The sequence below is a fragment of the Schistosoma mansoni genome, chromosome 4 (assembly GCF_000237925.1).
Source record: "Schistosoma mansoni strain Puerto Rico chromosome 4, complete genome".
Classification (NCBI taxonomy): domain Eukaryota; kingdom Metazoa; phylum Platyhelminthes; class Trematoda; order Strigeidida; family Schistosomatidae; genus Schistosoma; species Schistosoma mansoni.
In genome coordinates this window covers 31,741,497-31,750,848 of record NC_031498.1, presented here as the reverse complement: position 1 = coordinate 31,750,848, position 9,352 = coordinate 31,741,497, and the positions used below count along the sequence as shown (strand labels likewise).

The 9,352-nt window shown below is 36.7% G+C and overlaps 1 non-coding gene across 1 annotated transcript; it reads left to right on the top strand.

The window, feature by feature from the left end:
- The first annotated feature begins 992 nt into the window (after positions 1-992).
- On the top strand, positions 993-1,064 carry Smp_tRNA_01636_Pseudo_TTG.1.1. The gene has a single exon. It is a non-coding gene (tRNA).
- The last annotated feature ends 8,288 nt before the right edge of the window (positions 1,065-9,352 follow it).

Below are 9,352 nucleotides of genomic sequence, written 5' to 3'. Positions count from 1 at the left end.
GTTACCCCTCGTGGAGGAGCATAGGCCGCTCACCAGCATTCTCCATCCAAAGGGTGGGTGGGTGAATAATTTTCTCGGTAACTTTTCATTTGACCATCTCGGTAACTTTTCATTTGACCAACTTGTTTTTTTTTGTTTATTGTAATTGAGTTATTTGTTCTGTTGGATACAAAGATAATTAAGTAAATGATATGAAAAGATGAATATAGAACTAATTCATTGAATTATGTATAATATGAGGAGTAATGATAAGCATATTCACTTGGTATTGTTTACTTTTATCTTCCCATTGTTATTTAAGACTGCAATTGATCAATCTCTTGTTGGTATATGTACATCCAGTGCGGACTGCCTCGATATTGCCTAGAGTCACAAGCATTATAAACAAAGATGGATAGTGACTAGCAGTGGAATCCAGTTTGATGCGCGTTTCATTTTATTTTAAACTCATCAGTTGTATGTACCTGCACCACAGAGTTGATGTTCACTCTAGGACTCGAACCCAACACCGTTCGCTTCAAATGCCATCGCGTTATCCACTTACCCACTGTGTCCTCATAGCCGCCTGCTTGTGCAATGAAGTGAAGTTATATTCACTTGGTGTTGTTTATTTATATCTTCCGATTGTTATTTAAGGCTTCAATTGATTAATTTCGATAATGTAATAAGAAGACGAAGATTATCAGAACTATGTGATATATTAGCGCAATACATTTCGAACAATCTGATCACACATATACTTGTTAAGAACATTTATATATAGAAATAAAAGGTCAACTAGACTGGTAATAAGGTTAAGAAATAGACAAGGGTAATAATGATAAAATAATGTGAAAACAACTTGACACCTAACCACTCTGGATAATAAGCATTTATTACCAGGGTAGGTTTAAGGAGAGAACAAACTGTTTTTGAATACACAACAACATGATAAGGTAGAATATATTTAAATCCAATGAAAAACAAAAAAAAAGAAAAAAAGATGATATCGAAATGATTGGATGAGTGGATAATGCGATGGCGTTTGAAGCGAAAGGTACTGGGTTCGAGTCCCAGAATGAACATTAACTCTGAGATGCAGGTATATCCAGCTGACGAGTCCCAAATAGGATGAAACGCCCGTCAAACTGGATTCCATTGTTAGTCACTATCCATCTTTGCTTGTAATACTTGTGGATTAAGGCTATACCAAGGCAATACTCACAGTATGCACATATGCCAATAAGAGACTGACCAGTTGCAGTCCTAAACATCAATGGGAAGATTCAAACAAGTAATACTAAGTGAATTTAAACTTTACCCCATTACACAAGCAAGTGGCTATCAGGACTCAGTAGATAAGTGGATAACGTGATAGCGTTTGGGTTGGAGTCCCGTGGTGAGTACATCCATCTGACAAATCCCGAATGGAACGAAATGCGCGTTAAACTGGATTCCCCTACTACCTACTATTTATTTTTGTTTAGTTATAATCTTAATTTAATGTTTATTTAAATCATAACATTTATGAATCATTGAAAATCGAGTTAATTGTATCCATGATGAATTTGACCTTAATTAGACAAACATTGGCAACTAAAAAAAGAAAGAAGAAAACACTGAACTATTCTAATAGATTCCAAAATTTCATGTTTGTGTCTTTTGCTCTCTCTCTCTCTCTCGGATTTGTTTTTGTTTCTTTGCACTTATTTTGGTGTTGCATAGTTATGATTAGACTGAACTGAGTATACGGTTAACTTGTTTCAATACATATATACACATTTACCTACAGTAACACACACATAGAAATATGTTATGTACACACACACACATACACACAAACAAACAACAGGGTATATAACAATGACAATCCTTTTTATTTATTTATAATTTAGTTTATTGTGACAAGTTATGAATATACTACTATTAACAAGACTACTGAAATATAAATAAGAATATAATTTATACTGTCAAAAATATTCAGAATATATAAACATACATATTTATAAGCTAATAAAAGTAAGTGTTCTGCCGGTCAAGTGCTCTGGCGTGAGACCGGTAGGTCCTAGGTTCGAATCTCGCGAGTGCGCGATCGTGGATGCGCACTGCTGAGGAGTCCCATAATAGAACGAAACGGCCGTCCAGTGCTTCCAAGTTTTCCATAATGGTCTTTCTTTAATTGACCCATGAAGTCAACTATTAAATTATGTAAAATTTCAGTTTAATGTTGAGATGGTGGAGAAGATTTGTAGCTCAGGTGGGTGATTTTGACGTAGGTTTGTTCTCTGAGCTGGATGGTTTGGTTGTGGAGTTTTCATCGTCCTTCTGAACGAAATCATCAGCACAAACTTCAAATACTTCACTTCTACCCGAAGTTTGTACTGATGATGTCATTCAGAAGGACGATGAAAGCTCTACGACAAAACCATCCAGCTCAGAGTACAAACCTACATCAAAATCAGTTTAATGTTTCATATATTTAGCTCTTCGAATTTTAATTTGACTACAACACATATCAACTACTGTAACACAGTAATGGAAAGTCCTTATATTTTGTCAATCCTCGTCAGTTGCTTACATCCTTATTCGTAATCAAATATAGTTTACTATTAGATGGGTTGAATTTATAAGGGAAATGATAATGGTTATGATTAATCTGTTAGGTCAATTGAAGATAGATAGATAGATAGATATATCAAATATTAATAGGACAAGACAATATTGACCTAATCTTAAATAAGATTGGTTATGTATTAGTCATAATGTAAACTCATCTAACTGGTGACCATTTATAATAGATATCGAACATATCGAACATAGGCTGATAGATAATTTGCTAGTCTTTAGAACTTGTAGAGTTCTGGTGGATAACTTGCAATGTCACTACTAACATAAGTGATTGGACGGGAAGACTATAATTTATGGATGAACCAAGCAGGTATAAAATAACAGGTCTCTGATTTTGGCGCGAAATGAATTCATCCATTTGGATAAATAGAGATTTGACATTATAGCTGATGTCAGTTCATGATGAAAACCTGAAGTATAATTCCTAACCTTAACCATGAACCGTAAATCATAATTCGAACTCCTCACACAGGTTTAATAACCTTCATTTGGTCCTAATTATTATGTGGGCACTCTCAAGGTCATTCTAGCGTCTCTCAAAGGTCGTCCATAAACTAGAGTCTCACCGATTGGACATCATAAACAATGTGTTTTAATGTTAGTTGATTGAATAGAAAGCCTTGTTTAACTCACGATTCATGCTAACTGGCACTCATCAGAGAAATATGTCTACAACCTCGGGGTAACTGGTAGTTTCTGTCGGATTCGAACCCTCATTACATGATGTCATTTTGTAAAACATTATTAAAGAACTATATATGATGAACTGACAGCAATTTCTTTCTATAGGCCTTCCTTGTATATAAACTTGAATAAAGAAGGAATAAAATATCATTGCAGAATAACATGAATTCATTTATTTCATGGATTCTCCTGAGCTACTTACAACCTATAACCATAGTAGAATAGACTGAGTTAAAATGGAGAGGTAGAGTAATATTAAGAGACTACAATACAAAAGAAATAAAATTGTTCAAACGTTCCCTTACTTACGCCTGTTACCCCTCCTAGAGGAGCATAGGCCGCTCACCAGCATTCTCCATCCAACTCTGTTCTGGGCAATCCTTTCCAGTGCTTTCCAGTTGTTATTCATCCTTTTCATATCCGCTTCAATCTCCCGACGTGATGTGTTCTTTGGCCTTCTTCTTTTCCGCTTCCCTTCTGGATTCCAAGTTAGGGATTGCCTCGTGATGCAGTTTGGTGATTTCCTTAATGTATGTCCGATCCACCACTTCCAACGTCTTTTCCTAATTTCCTCTTCAGCTGGTTAAAAATATGAATATCCTAGAAGAGTATAAAAACAAAAGAGATATTCTATTCTCGAAACAGAGGATAGACTATATAATATAGACTGATCGAGTAAAGCTCAGAAGTAAGAATTAGGATACTAGAAACAAGCGTTTTTGCAGCTTATCAGACAAAAACTAAGGAAATTCAAGTATAACCCACTTCAGGCATCCTTTCGATAAATATATCTTTCTAATCGGGTTATTTAACTTTACCTTTAGCTCTTCCAAGGCTACTACCAGTCTAAAGACCGGGTAAAAGCATAGGAACTGGAACCCCACCCAATAGAAAACAACCTTGCTAAAAAATGTAAACCAGAATAAACAATTTAAACTCTTCCCTGGCAGGTGAATGATCTTCTTACAGAAGAATTATGACGCCTCATGGTGGATCTGGACTATTCAAAAGTTCTTCAAAGTGTTCTACCCATCTGTTCTTCTGTTACTGAATCTCAGTGAATGGCTCGCCCTCTTTGTCGTTGACTGGTCACTCAAATTTACTATATTTCCCTTCTACTTTCTTCGTCGTGTCATATAGCTGTGTCATATTTCCTACTCTTGCAGCTTTTTCCGCTTTCATTGCTACTTCTTTCATGTATTTCTACTTGTCATCCCTAACGCTCTTCTTCACTTGTTTGTTTGCTTCTGTATATTCAGTTTGTGTCTTGAATTTATCTTCTCTTGTTCAACTGTTGTTAATCGCTGTCTTCTTGCTCTTCTTTTCTTGAATCTTGTCCAGGGTTTCCATAGAGATCCATTCCTTGTGATTGATGATGCTTGTTGAATCCCAGCATCACCATATTTACATTCTTCTCTCCGCATTTCCACCGTAGTTGATCTGTATACATGTATGTGTAAACTGATTTATACAGTTGAATTTTAGATAGCAATTCATTTCAGATGAAAGGGTTAATGATTCAACCATATAAGTATTCTTTAATGAAGCATTTATTCTGTCTTTTCAACGGTATCATGATCCATATTTTATCGTACTTAATGAAGAATTTTTCGGGGGGGGGTATCTATTTTCAAGTAGACATATTTCAATGATTGCAAACTCTTCTTATAGTCTTTCTGTGGAGTAAATTTGTGAACGCAGTCAGAATTGTAAGCAAAGATGGATAGTGACTAGCAGTGGAATCCAGTTTGACGCGCGCCACTTCGTCCTATTTGAGACTCATCAGCTGGATGTACCTACATCTCAGAGTTGATGTTCACTCTAGGACTCGAGCCCAGTACCTTTCGCTTCAAACGCCATCGCGTTATTCACTCAGCTACTGAGTCCTGATAGCCACTTGCTTGTGCGATGGGGTGAAGTTTAAATTCATTTAGTATTGTTTGTTTGAATTTTCCTATCGAACGAAACGTGCGTCCTGGATTCCACTGCTAGTCACTATCCATCTTTGCTTACAATGCTTATGAATTAAGACTATATCGAGGCAATACGCACAGTATGCACATATGGCCAATAAGAGAGAGACTGACCAGTTGCAGTCAGAGTGTTTCCATACAATCTCTTTGTATATTGTTATATAATGTGGCTAAGAAGTTATGAAAATTAGTCATAAATACTGTTATTCGTTGACATTCGACAAATGTATGTAATTAACGATATGGAGTTATTGAGATTGTCATGTTTTTGATTGAGATAATGAATCGATCAGTGTTATACCATCAAATAAGACATTGACACCGTCGGATACTGACTCATTCGTGTGCAAGACTGAAGGTCTTGAGTTCGAGTCCCACGTGCGACATCGTTGCTATGCACTGTTGAGGAGTCCTATATTAGGACAAGACAGCCGTTCACTACCTTCGACTCTTCAATGGTAGTCTAACATTAATCGATTCATGATCTCAATCAAAAAATATGTGTAGATCATTCAGTATGTACAGATTACTTTTATTTAAGTTACATTGTTTTGTATGATAACTTATAATACTGTTTTTGATTGCCTCAAACCAAAGAGAATTGATCAGAGCTTAATCTTATAATCTACTAGATCACAATCAAGTAATATACCATTTTATTATGTCATAAATTCATTTCTTTTTTATATGAAAATAGTATTAACACAAATCATTACACAGTTTACGTAATTTCAAGTTAAGTACATAGTTGATATGTGGTGATTAAAGTGGTAGTTGATTTGTATTTCAGTCAGTGATCTTGAGTGCTGTTAGAGGTATAAGAGCAGTTATCACTTCCCGGCTGCCCATACCGTGGAAGGGTTCTTCTGGAGGTACTTGAAAAGAAAGTCGGATTAGAAGTGGTCTTAATGACCTGAGAGAGTGACCGCAGTGTCTAAGGGACAACTGCTTTGTGTCGGTCACGCACGACCATTTTGTAGGTAATTTTTGTGTTAGCTCCGTACTTGTTGGGACCTTGCCGCCGGAGACGGATATCCGTGGGATAAGGCGAGTTGTACATTTTTAGGGTCGACCTTTTCTAACCCCACCCCTCCTTGTTGGAAGGCAGCATCGTTGTCATGCCGGTTGTCTGAAGAAAACACCTTACTGTCATCACACCTCTGTATAGTCAGCAGTACGACTTCGCCTTCGGACCTTGGGTTTGTTGCTTCTAGTCTTACCTCTGTTCAACCGACCTGTCTGACATGGTAGGACCTTGAGGAACGATTGTTCCAGCCAGTATAGCTCGATTGGTTCATTACAATAGGCAAGCCCGACCACCACTTCAAAGTAGCATCAACGGTTAGGTGATTTGAATTTCTAAGATAATTGAAATAATTCATAAAATTACTCTATTGAAATCAACATTTATTTTCTGAAATAGTAACCGTTTAAATAGGTAGAATATATTTGTGAAAATCTCAGCGAATGAATTTGAAGTAAATCCAACATTTTGCCTAGCAATCTGGTTCAAGCTTTTTCAAGGAAATATCTCCTTGAAAGCTGAGATTTTACAAAATATATTCTTCCTATTTAATGTCATACATCAACTTGGCGCCCAAATACTGTGAAACTATTCATTTATTTTTATTTTATTTAAACACATAAATATTGGTACAAAGAGGCACCAGATATATATGCACCCACACAAATCTCATTTGCTTTGTGTGAGGGCTGTGATACTGCCCAGGTGCCCAAACCGAAACAGGAGGTTTTGTTAGGGGGCCATACCTGGAGCCTTTGACCTAAAGGTTTGATCCACAAGGCAGTGGAGCATCGTGAGGCGATGCATTCCCATGATAGCCAGTGACCAACAATTGATTCATGTGCCATTTGTTCCCTCAGGATACTGGAGCCCATGTGGAGCATTGGTTTGGAATCAGGGTTTTCCAACTTCCTAGGTGGATCCTCCATATCTACCAACTTGGTTAAGGCGCCGGACATTCGCTTTTCGTCCTCTCAATTTCGTAAACAACATCTGTGGCACGAGAAGGCAGTGAGTAGGACTTTCCTGGTAGAGGTTATATACGTGTGGCCATGTGAGAGCATTTGGGGAGGGAGAGCGTACTCTCCCCATTCTCGGCCGTATCAGGGCATTTGGGGGGCGTGAAACTATTCACTCTAATTTAGACAAAAGTCCTTATATAGTAGCCGTTTGTTTTTTCGTTTGTTATGAGATAACTGCCTACTCCTACTATTATTATTATTACTAACAGTAATATGAAGAAAATTCATGTTCATCTGTCATATAAAACATAAAAGTTTTCTGGTACCTCATTTAAAGTTATATGATCGAATGGTTTTTGTCACCTATTGATAAACAAGTAATAAGTCAAGGAATGTAAACATGTAAACATACCCACATCCATCCATCCATCTATCCATCCAACCTTGTCAGTTTAAGTTGTGTAAAGTTTATTTTAAATTAATTAATTTAAGGTCATGGAATCATCTATCATCCAAAAACAAAAAACCGAAAAAAGGAACGAATAAATTATTCATTTATTGTTAGTTTATGAAGGGTTATGCCATTCTAGCTAATCAATTTTATAGTTGAAATCATGAGTCAATTGAAAGCTAGACCACGATGGAAAACCTGGAAACACTGGATAGCCAACTCGTCCTATTGTGGGACTCCTTAGCGGCAGTGCGCATCCATGATCTCGCCTCACGAGATTCGAACCCAGGATCTATCAGTCTCGCGAGCGAGCGCTTAATTTTGAAAATAAATGAATATCTATAATTCGAGTGGCATTTATGGAGATTGAAGTTAAACGTTAATATTGTTAGATGTCGGTTCAGTGGTCTAGAGGTTAAGCGTTCACGCGCAAGACCGAAGATCTTGGCTTCGAGTCCCCCATGTGGTATAGTGAATGATGTTGGGGTGATTCTGAAAATTTCTAGTCATAGACATGACAAGCTCAGGAAACATAAAGAAGCATTTTATCCAATCAGCATTCAACTGGAAGTTTTATTAGAAATATCGCAAAAATGAAAAGTCACATGGAGAGTTTCTGATTGACTGATTACTGCACTGCTACTATGTTTAGTAACATTCCAGAGATTTTAGGAAAACCCAAGGCCTTCTAAAATACTATAAAAACCCTATATTTTCTGCACATGAATGAACCTTTGGAGTAAAGTGGTTCTCGCATATTTTGCGCCTTTTCTCTCGTGTTCAAGTCGTTGTGTATATTTATCCTGAGGGTTACGAGATTAGCTTATGATCCAAGTATAGCGTTCAATTAGCAAGACTTATCAATGCACACTGCTGAGAAGTTCCATGCTAGGACGAAACAGTTGTCCAATGTTTCCAGGTTTTGAATGGTGGTCTAGCTTTAACTGACTCATGAATATAACTATTAGAATATCTATGACGTAGTTGATTGAATAGTAATGACATTGAACTATAATTTTCTATGTCATCAATTGATTGAAATTACAAAATATGGGTTATTTGACTTTGATTCAGTAACTAGCTATTAGTGTATTTACGATGTGATGTAGACATTTCGGTGTTAGTGTTATAACTTATGGCCGAGTGGATGCCCAGTACGTGATAAAACCGCCAATCAGAGAGCAGTGAATTATCGATTGGGACAGTGACACACGAAAACCGTACGAGCAGTCTAGAGTGCGCATCGGCCCTGCTTTCTACCTAGCCCAGCCAGTTAAGTCCAGAACACCAATAACAGCCTCTGCCGTATGAATTATTATTCTCAAACATACTGAATTTATATACTAATCAAACAGACCACATTGTACCAATAAAATAGAAAATTACATTTGTACAAGATTTGGCCAAATGTGGCTGTGAATAGGGAGAACAGTAATCAATAGACTGGGGATAACTCAAGGATGGTAAATCGTACAGTAATAGTCTATGGGTCAAAATAAAGCTTATAATAAGAGGAATACGGATATGAATAGTTTAGTTACTTAACAATTATACAATAGGAAATATACGTATCATATTGGTCCATAAATAGTTCTCAAAAGTTACCATTCATAATTCTCTTTGGGATACATTAGTTAGAATTTCTAGATAC